At 43.2% G+C, this 13476-nt stretch overlaps 1 protein-coding gene across 5 annotated transcripts in view; it reads right to left on the bottom strand.

Moving 5' to 3' along the window:
• Window positions 1–13476, bottom strand: part of Atac3 (Ada2a-containing complex component 3) — a 128450-nt gene that overhangs the window by 18646 nt on the left and 96328 nt on the right. The gene's annotated exons all lie outside the window — the stretch shown is intronic.

Raw genomic sequence — 13476 nt, 5'->3', positions numbered from 1 at the left:
GGAAGGCAATTTATAAAATGGAAAGGTAAATATTTAAAAAATAAATCTTAAATTATATTTTTTAAATGAACCTTACCTCTCCATAATGTAGCTAATTCCCACATTTGAAAAAGGAGGTGGGCAAAGTGGAAATCAACCAACCCTTTAAAGGCTACTTGGTAACAAAATATTTTGTACAAAACAAGTGTTTGTTTACCTAATGAATTCAATCCATCAGCTATCACTGCTGCCTGAGGAAGATTGTCGGGTACGAGATCCTCATCATGAAGATGAATGGGATCTCTTTGCAGTGTGACCCCCTTCAGCAGGAGGAGGGGTAGGGTTACTGAGCCAAAACCCTGCAGAGCCAATGATGGATAACAAACAAGTACATACGTACAAAAAGGTACACTTGTAATACTCAAACTAAGTACCTGCAAGCTTCCCAACAACCAAACCTAGGATACATACCTGTACAGTAAATATCATTTCAAAATCATCTTACAACACAGGAAAATTTACGTAAAATATACGCGCAGTGCATTACATACAATATGAGGAGAACAATCCGCAAAGTTACATAGGCCAAAGAAAACGGGTGTCTGAATGACAGGGGATACGTAAGACTAACAGTCGTAGGCTTGAACTTAATTTTGCAACATGACTTTGAAATGGTATTAGGGTGGTCTGGGATGATAGTTTGAGGTATATTTTTGTTTGAACTCTCAAGTTTTGCGATGAACTGTCAAAATAGGCTGTTATAAGCATTTTAAGGGTGCATATTGCCTACTTAAGAGTAACAGTAATAAGAGAGTACTGTAATGTAAGGTTGCTTTGTTTTAGTATGATAATTTAAGGTATATTTTTGTTTGAACTATCAAATTAAGCAGTGAAATACTAAAATAGGCAGTTATAAGTGTTTTTAGTTTAAGGGTACAAGGTATTTGGCAGTTATAAGCATTTTTTGAGGGATTTTTGCATTTCTGAGTAAAAATGGGGAGCACTGTGTGTGTGTGTGTGTGTGTGTGTATACACATAAGTATATATATATATATATATATATATATATATATATATATATATATATATATATATATATATATATATATATATATATATATATATATATATATATATATATATATATATATATATATTTTAAATGTGTATATATATTTGTATACATATATATATATGTATTATACATGTATATATATATATATATATATATATATATATATATATATATATATATATATATATATATATATATATATATATATATATATATATATATATATGACTATTTATCACATCACCGTGATTCATATACAATCAGAAAGCTACAAACGTCCTTTAATATCCAATTCACTCTACCTCGGAAATAATATATTTTCATATATATGTTGAAGGGGATTTTTTTAGTTGATAATAAGTCCACCGTCCCATAAGTCGAACCAGCGACGGATGAGGAATCAGGACTACAGTGACGCACTAACGCAGTCGGCCACAAGAGAGGTATAAATGAATAACATCTCCCATCAACAAACGCACTACACGGTCAACATGGCAGAGGTGGGTGGATATCGTCTCCAAATGCAAAACACCTGAGTTCGATGGGTGTGTTGATGGGAGATATTATTCACTTATACCTCTCTTGTGGCCGACTGTTAGTGCGTCACTGTAGTCCTGATTCTCGTCCCATCGCTGGTTCGGACTTCACGGGACGGTGGACTTATTATCAACTAAAAATTCCTTCGTAACATATATGAAAATATATTATTTCGAGGTAGAGTGAATTGATATTAAGGACGTTTAGAAGCTTTCTGATTATATATATATATATATATATATATATATATATATATATATATATATATATATATATATATAATATATATATATATATACAGGCAGCCCCAGTAATCGGTGGGCTCGGTTATCGGCAATCTGGTTTCTGGGGCTTCTAGTGATGAAAATCAACTATTTTCAGCAGCTAAAATTGCCGATTTCCACTTATAGGAACTGATAATTGGATATTAGCGCTGATACATACCTAACAGAGGCATCGATAACTGGAACTTTTGGCGCCGATAAGCGCAGAGAATCACCAAAAAAGCACTGAAAATCACTGATTTTTGGTTATTGACGATATTCGGTTATCTTCATGTCGTCAGAACAGAACCCCCCCGATAACCGGGGACTGCCTGTATATGTATATACTGTACTGTATGTATGTATATGTATATTAAATGTACATGTATGTAAATATGCATATACAGTATATGTGTGTATATATATATATATATATATATATATATATATATATATATATATATATATATATATATATATATATATATATATATATATATATATATATATATACAGGCAGTCCCTGGTTAAGTTAACGGGCTTGGTTAACAGCGATCCAGTTTTATGGCGCTTGTCTAGCGGCGTAAAATCAGTAATTTTCGCTGAAAATCGCCGATTTCAGCTTATCAGAACTGATAATTGGGTATTGGTGCTGATACATACCTAACAGAGGTGCTGATAACGAAAATCAGCGCTGGCGAATAATAACCCCTGAAAATCGCCGAAAAATCAAGGAAATCGCCAATTTTCGCTTATCATCACACCCTCAGAAACAGAACCCTGCCAATAACCGGGGACTGCCTGTATGTATGTATGTATGTATATATACATATATATATATATATATATATATATATATATATATATATATACATATTATTATAATTAGCAAGAACTCACTAGCAAATTGCTTCCTCCTTTTTTTTTGTTTTCATTTACTGTCTGCCGATCGATATTTCGCATGGTCAGAATACAAGGGATTAAAACCGATTGTAGGCCACTCCCTTTAAGTAGATAATTTCTGATTTCCGAGGCAAAAGTGAATCTGTCTGGCTGTCCTTTTCAGGCAAAACCCCCCTGCGGGCATCAGCTGAACATGACTCAACTCCCTATGTGTTGGATGTGGCCCCTGCCCCATAGGAGGAAATAAAAGCGAAAAACAGACCAAGGTTCGGTCTCAGACGCGCGCTGGACGAGATGGTGCAGAGTCGACGCCCCAAACCACCGCCATGCCTTGGCCCAACGATGCTCTTAGCTCCTAACCACGTGGCCTTTAAAAGTATACTTTCCCTTTGTGCACTCCACCTGCCAGCCACGTGTTCCCTTCGATGCTGGCCGGACCGATGATCCATTCCATTTGCCTGGCGTTTCGTGAGGTTCCCATCATCTTGCCCTTTACTGAAGCCCCCTGCATCCTACGACGTGGAAGATCACCCTCGCACTCGGAAATCGCAAGTCATCCACGGACCGCTTTCTGCGCTGGAACCAAATCTGCCTTATGGTAACGTGCTCTGTAAAGACATCCACTCAGTCACGCTTTTCCTCGTAACATTTACTTAATTTGAGTGCCAGTAATCACCGAATCTCTTGTCAAATGTCCGTGCTCCTCGAGTGTCGGCAGTGCTAAGCCATTATTAATTCATTGAAGCCCCTTGGCACCCTCAGTGCAGCTTCGAATTCATTATTCTTTTGTTTATTTTCATTACTGGCGTATAATGTGCATATCTCTCATTTCAGAGGGACCCTATATTGTGGAATCCTCTTGGACTGTGTCTGGAATCCCCCCAGTTTCATTCATCCCGTAGGAATCCCCTTCAGGATCAATAATCTACTTGCATTCCTCTTTCCCGTACTAATGTTATTTATGTAAATACACTCCTGTAAGTTTGCCCACGTGTTTACGTAATATTTTCCTTCAGTAGTAAGAGCCTTACGCTCATATGAAATTCCCTCTTTTTCCTCTTGTTTTATGTTTCCCTGGCACCACAAAGTTGGAATCACAAGGCTAAATTATCTGAAATTGTTGCTACCTGTCTCACAGAGAATATTTCAAACTAAATTGCCAGGAAAAAAAAAAAAAAAAAAAAAAAAAAATATATATTTCTGGATCGGGTCCCGTGTCAGCCGATGAAAAAGTCCATTCAGCACTTATTTCTAGGTAATTCCGTTGCTAGATACCAGAGAAAGCTAAATGAAATGCTGGAGTTACTACCCCAGAGCGAGCTCCATCAGATGGAGTCGTGTATGGAAAAGGGTGAACTACAAAACACGGAACCTTATCCTATAGAGATCCCAAGGTCAAAAAGTCCCACAGGAGGTGCCGTTACAAACCCATGTACCACCCGTGGACAGCACTCAAAACACTGCTAGCCGCATTCCATTTCAGCAAGCACCATCGTTCACACGTTTTTTCGTTGTGCTTTTAATCTTGTGCCTTTTTGCATCATTATGACTTCCTCACAAGGTCTTTTGTCACCTAAGTTGAGTACCAATATTTCGTGTTTTAGTTGAGGCGATTGAGGCTCCTTATTTCCCTTTAGTTTAATAATTAAAGGGATTTATAACGCCCCGTCTCGATCTCCTCTCACGGCCTCACGTGACCTCCATGCGTGGTTCGTGATCTTGGGTCGCCTGTTTTTCAATCTTTTCACGGTTCCTCTTCGTGTTTAGGAGCATTTTCCTTTTCATGAGGTCTAATTAGTGATTTTGATTGACTAACGTTTGTTTCCCTTTGCTTCGAGTTGAGGGCTGGTGTTTAGGCGTCGGGCTTCCCCTCGAGCCTATTCGCATTTTATCAATTCATTTACATGCCTTATTTTGCCCTTCCCTTCTCGTAGCTTCTGGGAATTTTATTTACGTTTGTACTTTTAAGTTTTTGTTTTCCCTTTAACCCAGTGTTCGGATGCATTTGATATTTGATGATTATCATGGATGTTTCTTTTGTTTAGTGGCCATTTCCCTTCACGTCCACATCGTGTTGGGTATGGTCCTCCTCTTGTTTTGTATTGATATATTTTTACTTTATGGGTTGGTGTTAGCTTTGGTTTTCCTTTTTTTTTTTTTGGGGCGTTAGGCTATTGCCCCCCCTTTTTCCATAAAAAAGGGGGATGGTCGTTCATTCTTTCCGTTCACATGCCCTTCTAGGGTTTTGTGTTCGCTTTTCCATCGGCGCTTTCCTTAAGTTTTACCAGGGTCTTCTCCTTATGTTCCCTTCCCTGTTTGGCTTTCTGCGTAGGCTAATAAGCCTCTCGTTAAGCTGGAAGAGCGGGGACCTCATGTTGCTTCCCTCTCCCTGTTTGACACAGAGGCTAATGAGCCTCTTGGTTAAGCTGGGATAGCGAGGGGCTTCATGTAGCCTACCCTAGTTTGGTATTTACTTAAGGTTAGTTCTAGTTTTTGGATATGTCGACCCATCCTTTTCCTAGCCTATAGCCTGTGCCCCCTTCCTCTGCATTGTTTGGCCTCTCTTTGGTACGGTCCGTGACTTTACCTTTGTACTTCCCCTCCGGGGACTGTTAGTGGCCGGGAGAGCTTCCCCCTCTCCTGTCCACCATCTTTGGCCATCTTTATCTCCCTGTCCCCATCCCCCCCCCTTGGAGGAGGTTGTCCCTGTTCCTCTCCTGCTTCTCTCGCGTTTGCTGGGTAACGACTCAGTCAGCGTGTGGGCGGGAGGACACGGAACGCCCGGATTGTGCATTCCCACTCTCTGGTCGTTCCTTTTCGGTTCTTCCTTCGGGGTTCCCATTCCTCCCCTTCATACGTCTTCTCCGGCGTGTCGTTTAATTTGGCGACACTCCGGTTCAGTCCCTTCTTCGTTGCCAGTTAGAGCTTTCCGCCTGACTGTCTTCGTGTCGGGCTCTTGACGTTCCCTGACCTTAGCTAATTACTGTCTTCTATCGGAGCGCATTCCTTGCTTCCCGCTCCGGCGGTTCTAGCGTTTATCGGTCTTCCGTTATCGCTAGTTTCATATTATTTTTAGTTGCCGGGAATGCGCTTTCTCCGGACAGTTTAACCTTCCCATTTCATTTCACTTTGTATCCGTCACTTACTTTAAGGCATGTTACTCGGCTAGTTCGGTAAATTTATTTTGCTTTATTATTATTTTTGCTTGTATGAGTTTTTACCAGGTTACCTCCCGGATCATTCCGGCTGGTTTCACGACTTGGTTTAATACTGTGTTGCTCCGGCACACTACTCCGGCACCTTACACAGTGTACTCATAATCTCATACTCTTACAGGTGGTACGCTGCCAAGAAGAAGGGTGCTCCGCAGCCCTCCATCAGGCCAGCCACGGGTTTGCCGGTCTCACTCCGGATGTGCGGTCCACGTAGGGGATCTTATTGTTTGGCACCCTGACGGATGTGATGTTTGCTACGCTCTTTACGAGCAGGCTATCGATGATTGGTAGGTGATCATGCATCTTTCCTTCTTAGCCAACTATAATATTTACATTTTTATCGATTCCCTCCGCCTTCGGTAAGACCACAATAATGTTTTTCTTCCGGCAGGCTGACCGCAAGTCTCGTGATTCTTGATTCAGGCCCTTAAAGTCTGGGTTAGCGGTTTTGGGCGCAACGTAGGAGCTGGCAATCCTACATACATCTCGAAGGACATTTGTAATGTCCTTTTCCCAGCGCTGATCACAGCTTCTGTCACCGACGAGGTTGCTGCTCCGTTGATTGCGGGATTCGGGAGTTGACCCAGCCCTCTCCAGACGGTTCGGCTTTGAGCGGCGGCACTCCGAAGCCCGGGGGCGGAATTCGATCTCGGCCTTGAGTCTCCGAGCATTATCCCAGAGCATCAGGCAGGTAAGGGGGTAAGTGAGGCAGGTTCTTCACTGTTTAACTCTCCTTCTTCCTCTGTTGCTTCTTTTAAAGGCTTCTCTAAATCTTCATACCTTTCGGGCACGTCTGGGTCTATTGCCCCGAAGGTGAAGTCCGTTAAAAAGAAAACCTTACCTACTCCGGCAGGCCGATATGGGGTCCCTCCGGCGGCGGCACGGACGGCGAGCCCCGTCCCGTCGACGAGTACAGCCTCCCCTTCCGGGTCCCAGGCGGAGCCTCAATCACGTCAGGTAGTTTCCCCTCCTCCTTCTTTGGATACACTTCATTTCTTTGAACAGTTCCTGGAAAGAATCGACGCGAGATTTGAGAAGATCGACGCGAGAGTAGACAGTAAGCTGTCTGGTCTTGCTTCTTCTTTTCAGTCTCTTTCGAAGAAGGTGGAATCTCAACAACGTTCTAGGCATTCTGTTCCTGACCCTTCCACTCTCCCTCCCTTTGATCTAGGGAATCCTTGGCGTCTCACCCTTTATGCTCCCGAGTACGAAGGTACTCTTACCATAGAGGGTTTAGGCACGAGGAGAGTGGAAGAGTTAGAGTTCTATCCTCCGGACCTGACTTCTCCCTACACTGGTTTTGCCAGGCTGAAGGGAGAGGTTTGGAACAGGTCTGATAAAGTCCCTAAGGAGACGGTCATCTATCCTAGGGACCAAGCCCAGTCGTCTTTGATGAGGACCCTTACGGAGTGGCAAGCGGAGAACACTAAGCTCACACCAGCTAAGGGAGTGTTCACTATGTTCACTCTCAGTGATGTTCTCCTTCTCCCTTGCACTTCGAAAGTGGCCTCCCTGACTAGCCAGGCTTGCTTCGAAGGTAAACCCCTTCCTCATCTCCGTGAGACGGACCCTACATCGCTCGTCTTTCCCGGAGGCACCGACTTCTGGAAGGGAGCCCCTAATACGTTTACGGTGACTCGACTTGACCCAGACTGCGCCTCTGATCTGTTCAGTGAGCAGCTCCCTAAGATCCCGGAGTCGCTCTTGAAAACAGAGGCTGATACTAAGGAAAGGCTCGCCAGGTCTTTGAACTCTTTGGCTTTAGCGGAAGCAACTTCTTTGGTTTACAGAGAAGATCCATTATTCCAGGTCTTGACGAAATCTCTCTTGGCGAGTTTTCAACAAGATCTGTTTGACTTTATGACTGCCCGACTGGCCTGCCGGAAGCACATCTTTTCAGCAGCCACAGTTCGGCATGAACCAAATAAGCTTCTTAAGAGTTCGATCTGGGGTGCTAATCTTTTCCCACAAGAAGACGTTGATGCAGTCTTATCTGAGGCAGCTAGGGTCAATCAAAGCCTCCGTTCCCGTTGGGGCCTGCCCTATAAAAGGAAACAGTCTGATCTTGCCAGCACTCCCACCAAGCCCAGTAAGAAATTTAAACACTTCAAACGTCTTCCAGCTCAGTCCTTGGTCCAGGTTCCTTTACAAAGTCAACCTTCGACCTCTTCCTCCCATCCTCCCCTCAGTATGTCCTGGTAAACCCGGCACATCAGTCTTTGGCTGCTCCTTCCTATGTCTCCTCCCCAGCTTTCAATCCTGCATATGAAAGTCAGGGAAATTTCCCCAGACAATCACCCAGAAGCAATAAGCCCCGTGGCTTCGCTCGGGAAGGGGAGCCCCCGCTCCTCTCCCAGGAACAGGGAGGTAGAGGCTCCAGAGGGGGAAGCAAACACAGGACCGATGACATACATCCTGTGGGGCGGGAGGCTGTACCATTTTCGAGCTCGGTGGACCTTCTGTCCCTGGGCTCAGAGTATAGTTTCCAGGGCCTAGGCTGGAGTTGGATCGACAATCCCCTCCACCAGTCAAGTTTTATCAGGCTACGACCAAGGATCTCGAGGACTTTGTGGAGGATCTCCTACAGAAACAGGCTATAAGGAAAGTGAGGTCTCTGAAGTTCCAAGGCAGGCTCTTCAGTGTTCCAAAGAAAGGTTCCAACAAACGGAGAGTAATTCTGGACTTGTCCCGTCTGAATTCCTACATTCGTTGCGACAAGTTTCGGATGCTTACTGTCTCCCAAGTTCGGACCCTACTGCCCGTGGAGCCGTAACCACCTCTCTAGATCTTTCCGACGCCTATTATCACGTCCCGGTTGCGAGAAGGTTCTCCCCCTTTCTGGGGTTCAGGCTCGGAAGGCAGGCATATTCCTTCAAGGTGATGCCTTTCGGCCTCAACATAGCCCCAAGGATTTTTACCAAGTTGACAGACACGGTCGTACAGCAACTCCGATCTCAAGGAATTACGCTGGCTGCGTATCTCGACGACTGGATCATCTGGGCATCCAGCGTCGAGGAATGCCGGAGAGTTACATCCGTGGTGGTCGACTTTCTAGAATCCTTGGGCTTTCGTGTAAACAGGGAGAAGTCCCGCCTGGTTCCCAGCAGTTGTTTTCAATGGCTAGGAATCCAGTGGGATCTGAATTCTCACAAGCTCTCTCTTCCTCCTCCCAAGAGGAAGGAGATAGCCAGAACAACCAGACAGTTTCTCAAATCCAAAAGGGCCTCTCGGCGGACCCAGGAACGCAGTCTTGGGCTCCCTTCAGTTCGCCGGTGACAGACCTGTTGCTGAAAGTGAAACTGAAGGATATCAACAGAGTGTGGCGGAGTCGGGCAAATATCAGGCTCAGGGACAAGGTGTCTCTGATTCCCCACATCTTGAAGAAGCGACTCCGTCCTTGGTCAACTGTCAAGAGCCTGTCCAAGTCAGTCCCCCTTCAATTTCCTCCTCCGGCGTTGGTTATCCACACAGACGCCTCCTTAAGCGGGTGGGGTCTCAACACCAAGAAGTACAGGGACTTGGTCCCTCATGTTCCGCCAGTTCCATATAAATGTTCTGGAGGCCATGGCGGTCTTCCTTACCTTGAAGAAGCTTCTTCCACCCAAGAAGATTCACATAAGACTGGTTCTGGACAGCGCCACGGTAGTCCACTGCATAAACAGGGGAGGTTCAAAATCGAGCAGGATCAACCAGGTAATGATTGCACTTTTCTCCTTGGCCTGCAAGAACAAGTGGCACCTATCTGCCACCCATCTTGCAGGGGGTCCGAACGTCGTAGCAGATTCCCTCTCCAGGACAACTCCTCAGTCGGAGTGGTCCCTAGACAGGGGCTCGTTCAATTGGATCTGCCAACTAGTTTCGGGTCTGGAGGTAGATTTGTTCGCAACCAAGCTCAACAACAAGCTCCTCATTACGTAGCTCCCAATCTGGACCCTCAAGCTCTTTTCACGGACGCAATGTCATTGGATTGGAACAGGTGGAAGGTGATCTATCTGTTCCCTCCAGTGAATTTGTTGTTGAAAGTCCTCCACAAACTGAGGGGCGTTCAAGGGTCAAGTAGCTCTAGTGGCTCCCTACTGGCCAAAGAGCAGCTGGTTTCCTCTTCTACTAGAACTGAAACTTCGCCACATCCGAATCCCCAGTCCGAAACTAACACAAGTAGTACAAACTCAGACTGTGTCAGCTTCCTCAAAAATCCAAAATGCCCTGGCTTTGTGGACTTTATGAAGTTTGCGGCTCAAAGGGATGCTAACGTTGATCCTGTCAATACCATGTTCTTAGAATCAGATAAACGGGCCTCCACTCTTCGTCAGTACGACTCAGCAATTAAGAAACTAGCACTCTTTTAAGAGAATCTGAGGCTACAGTAATGACCATTAATTTAGCGGTCTCCTTTTTAGATCACTGTTTGAGAAGGGTTTAGCCGCTAGTACTGTTACTACAGTCAAGTCGGCTCTACGTAAAGTGTTCTTGTATGGTTTCAAAATTGACCTCACAGACCCTTACTTTTCTTCCATCCCTGTAAAGCATGTGCACGTCTGAGGCCAGTAATCCGTCCACATACGGTTTCCTGGTTTCTAAATGACGTGTTGAAGTTAACCTCAGATATCGATAATCAATCCTGCCCCTACCTTTCCTTGTTGAGGAAAACGTTGTTTTTAGTTAGCCTGGCTTGGGTGCTAGAATTTCGGAGCTGTCTGCACTCTCTAGGGAACCCAACCACGTCGACTTCCTTCCATCAGGAGGTTTTGCTGATTCTCACCCTACCTTCCTGGCCAAAAATGAAGATCCCAGCATAGGTGGTCGCCTTGGAAAATTCTTCCTCTGCCTCTAGACCTGTCCCTGTGTCCAGTTCATACTTTGAGGGCTTATTTAGACAGGTCCTCTCACATCTCTTCTGGGCCTCTCTTTATCAGGGAAGGAGGGGGTAATCTTTCTATGTCTGCTATTAGACAACAGATCCTTTACTTTATCAAGCAGGCTAACCCTGACTCAGTCCCAAAAGTTCATGATATTAGAGCTGTGGCCACCTCCATTAATTACTTTCATTACATGAATTTCACGGATCTTACCAGGTACACCGGTTGGAAGTCACCCTTGGTTTTCAAACGTCACTATTTGAAATCCTTAGAAGCTCTTAAATTCTCAGCAGTCGCGGCAGGGAACGTTGTCCCTCCCTCTGGTTCCCTTTCTGATTCCTAGTCATTTCCTCCTCCACTGCCTCAGTTATCCCCTTACGGTCATTTCAGTCAGGCTTGCCTTGACTTCTCACCTGGCTGTGTTATCCATGTATTTGTCTAAATGACACATTTTAAGTTATAAGGTTTTCAATATTGTATAGTTATTTGTTTATGTATTTTTAAGCTAACATCAGTTTCTTTTGTACATTATTGTTATTGTTACTAGTGATTAAAAAGTTTCTTTTGGACCTTGGTCTTCTGTTCCCCCTTAGAATTTTTATCTTTTTAGTTTAAGAATTATGTTTATTTCTCTGTTAATTTTTCATCGGCTGACACGGGACCCGATCCAGAAAAGGGATTTTGTGAAGGAAAATCTATTTCTGGAGAGGGGACCGTGTCACCCGATGACCCACCTCCATCATGTGTCATGTCCCTCCCATAGTAAACATCATTCTAGTGGGGTGTTGCTTTCATGGAATGCGGCTAGCAGTGTTTTTGTGTGCTGTCCACGGGTGGTACATGGGTTTGTAACGGCACCTCCCTGTGGGACTTTTGACCTTGGGATCTCTATAGGATAAGGTTCCGTGTTTTGTAGTTCACCCTTTTCCATACACGACTCCATCTGATGGAGCTCGCTCTGGGGTAGTAACTCCAGCATTTCATTTAGCTTTCTCTGGTATCTAGCAACGGAATTACCTAGAAATAAGTGCTGAATGGACTTTTTCATCGGGTGACACGGTCCCCTCTCCAGAAATAGATTTTTCCTTTGTCAAAATCCCTTATATATATATATATATATATATATATATATATATATATATATATATATATATATATATATATATATACACACACACACACACACAGTGAACCCCCATATTAGCGGGGATGTGTACATGCACCCCTCCGCAAATAGCTAAAATCCGCAAATACTTAAAACCCCCTCTAAAAACACTTAGAACAGACCATTTTGATATTTTAAACACAGAAAAACCCTGTAAAAATGCATATACCCGAGTATTTTAATAGTTTCATCACAAAAAGTGCATTTATTCATGAAAATTATATGAAAATACAGTAATTAGTGAATATTTCTCAGTGAAAAATACTGCAAATGGGCGAATTTTCTGCAAATAATGGGTAGATATGTTCCACAGAAAAACCCACAAATGAGTGAGTCCGCGAACCGTGAGAACACAAATATGGGGGGTTTACTGTATATATATGTGTGTGTGTGTATATATACATATATATATGTGTAGTATATGTATATATATATATATATATATATATATATATATATATATATATATATATATATATATATATATATATATATATATATATATATATATATATATATATATATATATATATAATGTATGGCAAATATTAAATCAATTTATATTTTTTATAACTAACAAACCTTCAGTCTTAATGTAAGGACAAATTCTCTGGTGTTAGCTGGAGTCCAGTTAAAAACAACAAAAGGAGTTGGTGGCAACTGGCATCAGCCAACAGGGGAGCCGGAGGAAGCTACACAACCTGCCTTGCCCCACCTACACATCATCATTTCAGCTTCCTTCTAGCCCAAGAGAGTATGAGGGGTGGCTTGAGGTGGGCCGTATACATTAATACCGAAGGTTTGTTAGTTATGAAAAAGACAAATTGATTAAAATTTGTCATTTGTACATACTGTATATGGAACAAACCTTGGTTTTAACGTAAGGATGACTTACTCTTGGGGGGAGGATAAGAGTCTTACAACTGACTGGAGGTTCGGACCACCTGGGCTCACTCCCTGACCATAGAAAGGACCTAGGATGGAGCAAAAGCCTCTGATCTGTTGAGCATAGGTTACTGAACAGCTAGACATCTGGGATAATAGAATATGAAGTATATGTATATATGTGTCATGATGATGGTAAAGCACTGTTGGAGACAAAAACACTTACGTTAGCCACTAATGTGTTTGTTGCCATTTTCCCTCTCCCCTTGTAAGAGAGAGGAAAAGGACTTGCTTCTATAAAGAATTTGTATTGTGTAGGAACAAACATAAACTTTATAGAGAGGAAGCTTGCTCACCTGCATTTATCCAGTTCCAGTATATGATGGAATTATTCACTCTACAGCCTGCTGGTAGAGACAAAAAAGAAAGAGAAAGGAAGAAGACCAGTCATCTCATTCACACTCATTTTCATATCCAACATCATGGGTACGATACTAACTGTCCCACCAGGGGTACTGGATGAGCTTCACAACCTGCTGAGCAGCCACCACCAAACCCAAGGAAAAAGTAAGCCAGGTACCTGCCTTCAAAATCC

The sequence above is a fragment of the Macrobrachium rosenbergii genome, chromosome 32, assembly GCF_040412425.1.
Source record: "Macrobrachium rosenbergii isolate ZJJX-2024 chromosome 32, ASM4041242v1, whole genome shotgun sequence".
Taxonomy (NCBI): Eukaryota; Metazoa; Arthropoda; class Malacostraca; order Decapoda; family Palaemonidae; genus Macrobrachium; species Macrobrachium rosenbergii.
The sequence above is the reverse complement of the archived record's forward strand: the minus strand, read 5'-3'. Positions and strand labels throughout refer to the sequence as shown.